The sequence below is a fragment of the Pipistrellus kuhlii genome, unplaced genomic scaffold, assembly GCF_014108245.1.
Source record: "Pipistrellus kuhlii isolate mPipKuh1 unplaced genomic scaffold, mPipKuh1.p scaffold_m20_p_7, whole genome shotgun sequence".
NCBI lineage: Eukaryota > Metazoa > Chordata > Mammalia > Chiroptera > Vespertilionidae > Pipistrellus > Pipistrellus kuhlii.
In genome coordinates, this window is record NW_023425573.1 from 54,777,024 (window position 1) to 54,790,621 (window position 13,598).

Sequence of the window (13,598 nt, forward strand, 5' to 3'; positions counted from 1 at the left end):
CTGACTTCTCCCCCTGAAAACCTTCTACCTTGTAATCTTACGAGGGCAAGTAGCTGACGGTCCTGTCTTCTGTAGCTGCTTCTTGCTGTCGACGAGCATAGTCCTGCATATCACCAGGCTTAGAGATTCTTCCCATCTGTCCAAGGAAGAAAGGTACAAAACAGAAAGAGAGCCTTCATGCAGAGTAGAGAGATTTTGTGAGGTCCAGGTCAGTCTGCTGTCCCTGGGATGCAGCATATATGACATCTAGAGGATGACATTGTCTAGAGGATGGCACTGTTGGACAAGCTGGCATTCTTGTTGTATTCTAGAGGTGACAAGTTAAACAAGAAGGTTAAAGGCATAGTCCAAAAATGAGGATAATTATAGCAACTAAAGGTCTCATGGGAAGTAAAAACCAGGTGATAGAGGGAGGGACTAATTTCTCAGTACACCAGATTAAGTTGGAGGAGTGTCCTTTCTTTATTAATATCTAGCTACTTACGCATGTGTTATGGCTCTCATAAACATCTGGATATGTAAATACTGCTTTGATATTGCTTTTTGAGATGACACAAGTGAATTGTGTGTTCAAGTGCCTAGTTTATAGTAGAAATGCAATGCATTTTTTATCCCCTTCCTTTTTTTCTCCTCTCTTTCCAGCTCCCTTAGCATTAAAAGGAACCTCATTGTTGGAGGATTGTATCTGTAAACACTGAAAAAATTAGAGCTTATTCATTGAAGATAGCAGACAAAAAAAAAAATAAATAAAATAAATAAATAAATAAATAAATAATGGTGCAAATTGTCCTTTGCCTTCCTGATTGAGGTGCTCTTCGTTGGGATACATGGGGCTACTGATGTTGATAAAGACTCTTCTTAGTCTAGATTAAATTATAATGCCGGACTCCAATTTTGAGTTGTTTTGCTTATGGTTCTGGGATAAACATTAAAAATAATCTACTTTGGTTTAAAAATACACTTAATCCAATAGCAGCCTCACACAAATCTATCAACCTATACAGGGCTTACCTCTATCTTCATAATTCTTGAATGTTGTTTTTAACCATCAGAGAAAAATTAGCTTCTCCCAAGTCATCTGGCTTTACTGATTTACATTAAATGTGTGTGTGTGTATGTGTGTGTGCACGTACACACATGTGCATGTGCGTTGAGGAAACAGTGAGGAGTTTACTTTTAATGAGCTCAATTACTCTCAGTAATATGAGCTATCAAAACATTTCCCAAGTCAGATTTTGCTGACTGGTACAAAATTGCATCTGACTCATTCTTGCCATTTGCACCCCAAATGTGAGTATATCCAGAAATAGAAACATAATATTTTGCAGTAGTATGTCTCTAGTGCAGAGCAAACACATGCCTTACCTTCCCAAGGCAAATAAGAGCAACCAAAGTTAATTGACTACAAACATACTTGAAGAAAAATGCTTTGTACGAGTGGTTCTCAAACTATGCTACACATTGGAATTACCTGAAGAACTTTTGCAAAATACTGATGCCTGGGTCCTGCTCCCTGAGTTCTGCTGGAAGTTGTTTGTGGGTGCAGTCTGGCCATTCAGAATTCTCAAAGTTCTCCAGGTGATTCTAATATATAGCCAAACTTGAGAATCATTGATCTACATCTGTGCACATCAACGAATTTGAAAATTCTATGAAGGTGTAGAGGCAGCTTTACATTTAAATTCCAATTGCTTTTGAATTGAGAACATAAATATTTCCTGCTTTAGATTACTCTATAAAGGGAAAAAATTAAGATAAGATGGGGTAAATTGTGCCTCCATTAGAAAACCAAGCATAGCAATGAAGTACAGGACATACAAGTTTATGTTGCTCTTATTTCTTTTATATATATATATATATATATATATATATATATATGATCTTGAGAATATTAATTTGGACCAGAAAGAGGAGGGCCAGCTAGCCCAAGAGCAGTGTGGCAACACCAATGGCCTGCCTCCCTCCCAAGCCCGAGGATGCCTCTCCCCTCACAGCTCCGGCTCTGAACTGAGAAACTTCATAGCCTTCCACACCCAATCCTCTACACTCCACCCCCTGTGCTAACGGACAGGGATGGGGCAGCACCAGCAATGCCTTGACACATGGAGGTATGTCCACTCCAGACCCCGCCCAGGATTGAGGATTAGTCCCCCTCTAGGGTTGGACAGAGAAGAGAATCTGGGAACCTGCTTTGTGTATCTAAAAGGAAATATAGGTGGGAAAAAAATATATATATTTCAGAAAGGAAGGAAGAGTGATGTAAAAGATAGATAGAAAGAGAGAAAGAAAGCATCAATGATGAGAGAGAATCATTGATCAGCTGCCTCCTGCATGCCCCCTACTGGGGATTGAGCCTGTAATCTAGGCATGTGCCCTTAACCAGAATCAAACTTGGGACCGTTTAGTCTGCATGATGATGCTCTATACACTGGTCAAACTGGCTAGGCAATTTATGTTACTCTTATGTAAAATGTCCACATATGTGCAAATGCATGACCATTGGGGGCCTCCTCTGATCATAGGGACCCTCTCTCTTTCTATGCTGTTGCCTTCTGTCTTTAATAATGTGATTTCTCATGTTTGTCTAAAATAGCTGCTCAAGTACCATCCAGCATAGTAGGAAAGAAGAAGGAGCAAAGAATGAACCATTGAAAGATACTTTTTAGAAGTGGAGCCAGATGGGTCCACTTGCATCCCTTTAGCTCAGTGATTCTCAACTGGGGGAAGTTTTGCCCCTTGGGAAATATTTGCCAATGTCTCAAGACATTTGTGGTTGTCACTTCTAATATAGGGCGGAGGTGCCATTAAACATTGTGAAATGCCCAAAGCAGCTCCTACTACAAAGAATTATCTGGCCCACATTGTCAACAGTGGCAATGTTGAGAAACCCCACTAAGTTTAGCTATAGGTTGGTCATAGGACTATACTTAGCTTCAAGGGAGATGGGAAATTATTGCCTATATTCTGAGAAGCTATCTGCCCGTTTAAAAATCAGGAATTCTATGATCAGAAAGGTAGAATGAACAGGGTAGAGATAAACTATTTGTCTGCACTATGTTGTCCTATAAGTTCCATGTCTTGCCGAAAGATTTGAGAGCTAGAATTTGTTCCCTTATTATAATCCATCATGCAACCATGATGTAAACTCATACCCAGCATCAACTGGCTAATTTTTCAAGTAGAATGAGACATTTGTAAGCAGGAATGCAATTCTAATGGAGCCTTTTCTGGTTACTGCTCCTAGGGAGCTGGGGTTACATTTTAATGAGTTAATCTTTCATGACAATGCAGGAAGAGCCTGCTGGGCATTGACTACATGAGTAGTGGGTTACAAAAGAAGTTTCCAGTATATAACATGTACTTCGCTCTTTCAGTTTCCTTCCCTCTCCGCTTGGATAAAAATGGGAGGTACCTCTTTCCAGCGGTTTCTTAGTGCTTTATTGTACACAGAGATAATGCAATACAGTAAATTTGAGTACCTCTCCCTCTTTATTTTATGGATGAGAAAAGCAGGCCCCAATTTTTCTATCTCTGATGTGAATGAATTGGCATAGATAATGTCTTTAATCCCTCCTAAGATTTAAATTATTTGGCACCATGAAGCTGATTCTAGGAGTTTCACCTAAACTAATAGAATGAAGAGTGAAGATGCTCTTACTAGAACCTGCTTTTTGAAGTTGAACTCCCTTTTGGATTTTGTTTTTTTGCTTTTTTTCCTCAGGTTGATACTGGCTGTCAGTTAGCAGGATGGAAACATAAGTGCCCTGAGAGACTAGACTGTCCAAGGAAACGTTTTGTTAAACAATGTTAACACAGAAACATTTCAAAGACTTTTCCAGTTGTATTTCAATTCAGTTTCAATTCTAGGACAGTAACAATTCACAGGTAACAAATGAAGTTGTCTATACTTTGGAAGAAAAATCCATGAGATTCTGTCTATGAAATAATTCTTAAAGTTCCTGTCTTTTTATAATGACTTTATCCATGATTCAAACAAAGTCTATTTTTAATGTCAAGGGAAAGTATAATATGTATTCTGGGCTTATTATCAGGTTCAGGTTTAGAAAAATTAAAAGGAAGAACATCAAGACAGCATTCAAAGGATTGCCATGTTTTCCTCAGGTGGAGAAAGTTTCTCCATGGTTAAGCTGATGAACACACCTATGTACAGGAAACTTTATCTATTATTCAGAATATTCTCATAAAAATACTTTTCTTTAGAAAGTTATAGAGATAACTTAGTTTTCTGGAATCTTTTCTTCTGGGCTTTTTATCTTGTGAATGTTATCTTGTGAAATGCAGCCATATTGGGCAATGACAACATCACACAGACTACCTTCTCTCCTAAATTCCACAGCTTCCTTCCAATAGAAGAGGGAGAAGAATCCCATCCAGAGATAATAGACAATCCCAACAATGGGTGTGGCTCAGTGCCATTCAAATGTGACAGTGTGGTAGATGTGGAGAAAGTTTCCTTGCAATTTCTGTCATCTGTTATCATCTTCCAAAATTGATGTTTTTTTAGAAAATGCCCTGGGCCAGGGCTTAAGCACCTTTGTGGATGATTTTTCCTAAAAATATCTTAATACAAATATTACCAGTTTACTGTTTTGTACATGTTTTGCAATATAGAATCCAGAATAATACTGGCCTTACTTTCATCAGAATCTCAATGTCAATGTTAATGTTTTCAAACATTTCATGTGTTACTTCTCAAAATGCTGCTATATTTGTTTTATTTTCTATCCTCTACAGTTTAACTTCTAAAATAAGTTGGTAAAAATTATAATGAGCAGAAACGTTTTTTTAATAGTGAGATAAAAATAGGCCCTGGTTTGTGTCAGAGAATTTTGAAAAAGTTAGTAAATTTTTAAAGAATTCTCAATATATCCAAATATTTTGAAAAGTGGGTTCTTTGGAAGTTGCTATAGCAGCAGCTATTTGAAGCTAGAAATATCTTTGAGATTATATGTTGGGATCAAAATTGTCTTATTATAAAAAATGTCACAGATTTTGGGTCAACATGGACTGGGTAACAGTCACAGCAGGCAAAAAAATCTGAGGAGAGTAGTAGGGAAGGCAGCCATTGCTAACATGTCCTTATTTAACTTAGCCTTTTTATTTGATTTAAAAGGAATGAAATATATTGCCTCTTGCATATTTTTTTCATTGAGATATCTCCATTTCTCTGATAATGATACTCAACACATATCAATAACCAGGTGTAGATATGCCAAAGATGCAGATGGTGTTTCACATAATATGTCCAATTTTGTAGGCTAGTTTTGTAAACAGAAGATGATTACTTTATTCAACAGAGATCAGACAAAATGACATCCAGGGAGTCTCCTTCAGGATTGGTTAACTTTACATAGAAATCTAAAGTAATTATGACTACACATGCTGGAGAATGAAATGTTCCCATCAGGCAATGATTATAACCAACATCAAGCAAGAATTTTAGCCAGGCAATCAGAAATCACCAATTATGCAGAGTATCTGCAAGAGAAAATGTTGTCTCATAAAAGTGCTGAAATGAGTAACTGGGTAAGGTTTTTAACAAAAACAGATGGGCCCATTTTGGCTTTTGACAGTTGACTTATGCAAACTATATGCAGAGGCTCAAACAGATTATGACCCCTAGCAATAGTCAACTTGTAACATATCCATTATTACCTACACTCATTGGCAAAATGCTCTCTTCAGCTACAATGATGGAAAACAAAACAATGATTGTTCAAATTCATTATATTTCTCTTATACTTTGGCTATCTGAGCACCTTAGATTCCCCAAAGCATGAACTTTTAATTCACATATTGTAAGGCACGCAAATATTTTGTTGTCTTGAATGTTTTTGAGATGCATGTGGTTCTGCCTTAATGGTAGCCACTTTGTTTATCTATGTTTAAGATTTATCCTGCTGGTCATTCTCACTGAAACACGTCTATAGCCCCTACCAGCTCAGGGATTCCACTAGCATGTCTTGGGAAAGTTCCCATAACATTGGAGCAAGAAGAGGCTTTAGCTTTTGCATAGTTCATATTTCCACATCTTTGCTGTGAGATAGCTAAAGCTTATAGGATCAGATATCTTATTCACGTAATACAACTGATCATTGGCAAGGACAAAACCAGAATGCAGGCTTTTCAGTTATCTATTGCTGATTAACAAAGTCCCCCGAAAGTTAGGGGATTAAAACCACATTGCTTTATTTATAATAAATTTATGAATTGACGGGAGGGTTATCTGCTGGTTTTATGTGGGCTTATAAGCATGGCTGAATTTAGCTCAGATATCATGTGGACTGAAAGGAACAAAATGGTTTTACTCATTTGTTTTGCAGTTGATGCTGGTGGCTGTCAATTGGGGCACTGGGCTCTCTTCCATGTGGCCTCTAATCCTTGAGAAAGCAGGGCAATTTTCTTACATGGTGATCTCAATCAATGTTTCAAGAGAAGGAAAGTAAAACTTGCAACACCTCTTAAGATATAGGTGCAGCTCTAGCTAGTTTAGCTCAGTGGACAGAGTATTGGCCTGAGGACCAAAGGGTCCCAGGTTTGATGCCAGTCAAGAGCATGTACCTTGGTTGGGTTGCAGGCTCCTCCCCTACCTGGGCCCTGGGCAGGATGCATGTAGGAGGCAGCCAATGGATGTTTCTCTCACTTCGATATTTCTCTCTGTCTTTCTTGGTGTCTTCCACTCTCTAAAAATTAGTGGGAAAATATCCTTGGGTGAGGGGGAAAAAAAAGAACCTAGATGCAGAACTGTCCTATTCTATTGATCAAAATTAGTCCTGCAGAAAGACCAGACAAAAGAGGTTATGTATTAACTTCTAAATGTGATGAGTGGCCCAGCCACATTGCAGAGGAACATAGAATTGCCCTTGCCATCCTTGAAAATGCTCTTCTACATCAGGTTATCAGTTTCCACAGGTAAGGACAACATTTCTGTGTAAGCCCCGGCCTTGCGCCATTTGCATCACTGCTGATTTTGCAGCAAATTGGTGCATTCTAGTCTGTCAATAGACACTTGGCCAATATCCAATTTATAGAGAAAGCTTCCTCATTGTGATTGTTTGGCCTCATATGTCAGTGAAAACTTTAAAACCATCTAGTAAAAATAACTCGGTTCTCCTTGAAAATTAACTTGATTTGAAACCTAATACATTTTACAAAGTAATAAAACCATGAGAAAGCCTTTTTATGCTCTTAAGTGGAATCCTTAAAGTTTGATTAGTTTCCAAATGCAAGCTGTCAAGTTGAGCAAAAAGCCTGTGTTCCCAGTTTATGAGGGATGCCATTTGGTGACCTGAAGGTGGCAGATGTAAAGGCCAACAGTGGAGGATGGTGGTGGAGCCAGAGTTGGGGGGCCTCCAGCTGCTTTCTTGATGGGTTCTTTGTCAAAGTCTCTCTTCTGAGGAACGTGACTCCCTGTGAGTGGCTCTTGGTCTTAGTATAAATATTTCATTAGTCATGATGGTTTTGAAAACTTAAAGCTGTGAAGGACACATTGGAATCTGTGTGATTTATGATAAAGCTGAAGGAAATTTGATCATTTCAGTCCTGCCATATGTAGCGGTGTGGAATGTGCAAATGAATTGCACCAGTAAACCCGACAGATTTTGTTTCTTGATTTAAAAAAAAAAGTTTTTAAGTCAGATCAGTTAACAGGCAATTTGAAACAGGGAGTTAGCAAGGCAGCTGTTTTTGATGAAATTCCTTCCAAATGCTTCTCTCGCCCTTCCCCCTTCCATAGTTTTCTCGTAAGAACTGAGACAAGCTTCTCTACCAATTTTTTTTAGCTCTACTTATCAGTGATTAAAAAATTAAAACCCAGCATAGTCCTGTATGTTCATATACTATTCCTCTACTATTTGCTCTTTGAGGATAAATCATGTGTCATGGTTATTTTAATATGATTACTAAATGCTATGTACATATTAATTCTTTGCATGATACTTACAAGATATTTAGCACAGACATATGCTTTTGTTAGTATAAGTATGCTTTTGTTAGTATACTTTTGAATTTAATTTTTGCAAGTAATGAGAGAGAAAAAGAAAACATTAGTTTTATCTTCTGTAAAATGGACATTAAATGGATGTGAATGAATTCTGCAATGAATGTCAAGATTGTTGACTTGATTTCAACAAACGACTCAAAAAAGTTAAGAGACTGCTCAATTTTATACAGCAATTAGATGGCTAAACCAGTGAGAACCCATCTTCTGACTCATAGCTTTGTTTTATTTTTTATTATAGTACTAGAGGCTTGGTACATGAAATTTGTGCATGGGGGAGGGTGTCCCTCAGCCCAGCCTGCACCCTCTTCAATCTGGGACCCCTTGAGGATTGTTGGACTGCCCATTTAGGCCCAATGCAGGTAGGATCAGGCCTAAATGGGCAGTCGAACATCCCTCTCACAATCCAGGACTGGTGGCTCCCAAGTGCTTGCCTGCCTGCATTCATTATTGCACCTAACCACTTCTGCCTGCCAGCCTGATCACCCCCTAACCACTTATCTGACACCCTGATTGATACCTAATTACTCCCCTGCCAGCCTAATTGCCCCTAATTGACCTCCCCTACAGGTATGGTCACCCTCAACTGCTCTCCCCTGCAGGCCTGGTCACTCCAACTTCCCTCCTCTGTCAGCCTGGTCGCCCCTAACTGCCTTCCACTGCAGGCTTGATTGCCCCCAACTGTCCTCCCTTGCAGGCCTGGTCCCTCCCAACTGCTCACTCCTGCTGGCCATCTTGTGGCAGCCATCTTGTATCCACATGGGGGCAGCCATTTTTCACCACATGGGACAGCCATCTTGTGTGTTGGAGTGATGGTCAATTTGCATATTACTCTTTTATTACATAGGATAGAGGCCTAGTGCATGGGTGGGGCCAGCTGATTTGCCCTGAAGGGTGTCTTGGATCGGGGTGAGGTTTCTTTGGGGCATGACACAGCCTGAGCGAGGGGCCTGTGGTGGTTTGTAGGCTGGCCATGCCCCCCATCAACCCAAGAGGAGGTCCTGGTTTCTGGGATTTATTTATCTTCTGTAATTGAAACTTTGTAGCCTTGAGTGGAGGCCTGGGCCGGCAAAGATGTGTGAAAACCTTGGCTTTCTCCATTGCCTGGGAAACTCAAGCCTCCCGCTCACTCCATGGCTGCAGCCATCTTGGTTGGGGTTAATTTGCATATGGGCTCCTGAGTGGCTGGTGGGCATGCTCTGTGGGTGTAGCATATTACTCAATTTGCATATTACTCTTTTATTAGATAGAATGTTAATATTCTATAATAGGTATTAAAGAGAAGGCTGAAACTCAGAAAGGCAACAATGAAAGAATAAGATCACCAAGAGCAAAGATGTCATTAGAGACCAAGGTACATATTGTCCACATCTTCAGATTCCCAATTTTAAGGTATGGAAATGAAAATTGGACAGTAAAGGGGCTTAATAAAAAAAAAAAAAAGTTTCATTTAAAATATGTGTCAGGAGACCTCTGTACATACCCTGGACCATCAGAAAGATGCACCAGTGGGTTCCAGTGCAAATTTAAGCTTTAAACATTACTGGAGGCAAAAATGACAAAACAAGTTGTTCTACTTAGGGAACATCATGAGAAGGCAGGGTTCTTTGGAAAAATAGAAGGTAGCAGGAAAAGAGGAAGACCAAACATGAGATGGGTGGACTTCATAAAAGAAGCCATTGGCATTAGTCTACACAAGCTGAGCAGGGCTATAGTCATCACGCTTCATAAAGTCACCTGGAATCGAAGCACATACAACCATGTGTAATAAATATTCATGAACAAATTAAATTTCTTTTGAATTGTCTTTGTTACTAGACATTACAGCTAGTTAACATAATATTTTAGAATCTAAATTTTAGATTAGCACTCCCATTCTAGAATACAGTGATTCTTTGGCTGTTGTCTTTAGTGACCCAGAGAAGTTCAGACTGGCCAAAAAGAAAGGAAGTGATCCACAGGCAATGCTCGGGCTGTGTCGATGAGGATTACTCCACCATGAATCTGGGAGGTGATCAGATTCAGGGAGCTGAATTTTTTTGCTCTCTGTGTTATAAATCTGTATTACCCTATCCAAAACTCTTGGGTGAAAATTAAAATAGGTTTGGTTTTATAAGGGAAATGCAATGTGTATTCTGAATATTGTATATGTAGACATTAAATAGCACCACATAACAATTAGGTTAATATCTCTGCAGTGAAATAAATATTCTCTTTTACTAATAGATTCACATCAGATTTTGCCACCCAGTGAGCTTTAAAAACAAACTTACAGAAATATATGTAGTTATATAGTTTTTAATTTTGGAACTCTGGATAAAAGATTGTTGACTTGAATTCAACAATAAGGCAGGTACTATGTAAATAGACTTTCTTCTGGGAAAGGGAAGACTTTCTTTAAGAGACAATCACTTTGAAAGCAAAAGAGCAGACAAACACACAATGTACTTTGTCTTGGGTCAGAAAAAGAAATTAAGGAAAGATTGTTTTTTCCTAGGTAGAAGGGGTACCTGAATGGTCTGTATTTTTAAAAAAATCTAAATTGGTGGCAGGACAGGGTGGGAAGAGCATCCACATTGAAATGTTTTAATGCCCATTTGAGTGAGCTCTGTAAGTAATAAGTATTTCCAGAAACATCTACATTTTTAAAATATATGTTTTATTGATTTTTTACAGAGAGGAGGAGAGAGGGATAGAGAGCTAGAAACATCGATGAGAGAGAAACATCAACCAGCTGCTTCTTGCACACCCCCTACCGGGGATGTGCCCACAACCAATGTACATGCCCTTGACCGGAATCGAACCTGGGACCTTTCAGTCCGCAGATCCACGCTCTACCACTGAGCCAAACCAGTTTCGGCTAGAAACATCTACATTTCTATTTTCATTGCATGTCAACCAAATATCTTCCATGAGATGTCTGAAGTTAATAAATACAATCTTTAGCTAAGTTTTTTTCCGTCTCTGTGCTCAGTACCAAGGACCCAATTAATAGCTAGTGTTTGGGGGGCCCCAAAGCTGTCGTGGTCCATTAAGCAGACCCAGTGCAGAAAAGGATGGATGTAGAAGCAGAACAAATGCTGTAGATCTTGCAGCACCCATCAATTCAACCCTAAAGAATGGTGTGGGAATGGGATGCTTCACAATAACCACTCTTTACAAATCCAACCCCTTAAAATCAGAATCCAAATTTCCTCTATGTTATTTTCAAAGGTGAAAGAAAGTTATTTTCTTAAATTGTATTTTATTTTTCCAGGAACATCTGCCCTGTTGGTTTCTTTCATCTTATGTGCAAATGAGTTTCAACAGCAACACTTTCTGTCATCCTTGTCAATGATCTGGAATCAAAGTTACCAGAGAACCTCTTAAGAAAATGTGTGGTGTAAAGAACTATGGATCCTCCAAATATGTAAGTCTTGAATTGCTTTATAGCAACCAAAGATCCTGCCAAATGAATGTCATTCCAAACAACCAAAATGTCTCTGCATAAATCACATATGTAAGAATGCTTCCTATAAAAATTGGATTAAAAAGTCAGTGTTTTCTAAAGAACTGAGCCTGGAATGGTTATGAAAGCAGATTGGGTGGAGTATGAACATTAGTAAGAAATTAGCTTCAGATAAAGAATAAGATGGCTATTTATGTTTCAAGGTATTTGAAATATCAGATTACAAAAGTTAGCAAAATGAGATTAAGTCATGTGGGAAGGGAAAAAAGAACCTACTGGTATCTATCACATCCCTGGTAGACACTGAGTATGTGTGTGTGTGTGTGTGTGTGTGTGTGTGTGTGTGTGTGTGTGTGTCTTGTTTTATCATTACAATATTTCTATTGCAATAGCTTCCTAACTTATCTTCTTTTCATCCTTCTCTATACCTAACAGTTATAGTGATTGTTTACAAACAGAAATAAGGTCATATTATCCAGCTTCTAGGAACTTTTCAGTGGCTTCTCATCAAACTTTTAAATCACACAAACTTCTTAACATATCCCCAGTCTCCATGTTAGCTGGCCTGGTCCTACCTCTGAAGCCTCACCAGGTATTGCCTGCTCCCTTGGTCACCATGCTCTCAGCATACGACCTTCATCCAACTCTTTAATCTGTTTTTATTTGCTTCTGGGACTTTGCACATGCTCTCTAAAGTGCCCTTGTTCCAATTTGCTGGTTTTCACATTTCAATTTCAATGTCAAACCTTCAGGGAAATGTTCTTTGCTTGCATAGACTTAATTTCTCTTACTTTCTTATAAAACCTATTTTTTTCTTTTACACAATTCCCTACTGTTTTAGTTATATAGTTATTGGTATGATTATGAAATCATTGTTTTTCACAACTTTCTAAGCTAATTTAGACCTGCAATTGTGTCTGCTTGCACCTTATATATTCCCAGTGCTTTGCAAAGCTTCTGGATCTGATAAACCATTCAATAAATACTTAAATAAAAGTGACAGGTGTAACTTTTATCATATGTATCTTCTCTTTCAAAATTGGTAAGTGAATCATTCGCTCTGTGTCACCTGACCAGCTTCTTTCAGAGGTGAAATGAGCAGTCACAGATCTCTAATCAGCTGAGCTGAGATCTGCAAACATTCACAGATGAAGGGATGAAGGTCTGAGAGGAAGTGAGGGCACACACTTCTCTTCCAGCATCTCTCCCTCAGCAGTTCAGTGGTTTCTCACAAGTTAATTATTTCAAAATTTATTATACTTATCATTCATCAAATATGATCATATGTCTTTCACCTCATCATATAGTTGTATAGAAGAAAGGTGGTAAAGAGACAGGTGTCGCTTTTATCATATGTTGCCTGAAATGTGCTATGTAATTTATGAAGTGTATTTCTTATTTCATTAATGCTATGTGCCCATATATACTTCTAATTTAAACCAAACCATACTAAAGGCAAAAGGAGCTAGTTTTCCAGGTACATCTCCAAAATAATGAGAGAATTGTAGTAGACAAATAACAAATTCCTTGAATGATTTTTTAGCTTTCTAGAACACAGAAGACAACATTGATCTAAAATTCCTGGATCTGAAGCAGTTCTTAGTGGAAGGGGGAAATAGTTTACCTAAGTAAGTAAGTAGTAGTCTGTATAAAATAAATTACAACATGTCTCACTAAATAATTGCTTAGAACAAGACAGTTCTGACAAAGCACATATACATAATAAAAATGATACGGGGTAGTTACTTTGGAAGCAGGCTAGATGTCCTTTCAGATCAACACAAATCTTAGACTAAACTAGGGTATCCATTATTTTAAGGGGATAAGAAGGGAAAGATGGAAACAATTAAGTTTTTGCCCTTTAAAGTCTTGATGTACTTATCTTGAAATCAGAGTGGGGGTTGGGATGCAGATAATTTCTGATTGGACATTCTTCTTCACTGCTTACTCAATCATGGCTCAGTGCTAATTCCTGAGTGTGTGTGTGTGTGTGTGTGTGTGTGTGTGTGTGTGTGCGCGCACGCTCTAAGAGGGGTGGTATGGTACTTCAAACAAATAATCTTGCAGCCGCCACAGCTGTTCCTGATTTCTTTTAATAATCCATGACAAAAATATTGAGTGCACAGTAAT

The 13,598-nt window shown here is 38.5% G+C and overlaps 1 long non-coding RNA gene across 1 annotated transcript; it reads right to left on the reverse strand.

Moving 5' to 3' along the window:
• Window positions 1-2,118: 2,118 nt before the first annotated feature.
• Window positions 2,119-12,465, reverse strand: LOC118709829. The gene is made up of 3 exons (XR_004985153.1): window positions 12,455-12,465; window positions 4,337-4,339; window positions 2,119-2,199 (listed from the first exon to the last, which is right to left on the reverse strand). It is a non-coding gene; the product is annotated as an uncharacterized LOC118709829 (long non-coding RNA).
• Window positions 12,466-13,598: the final 1,133 nt, after the last annotated feature.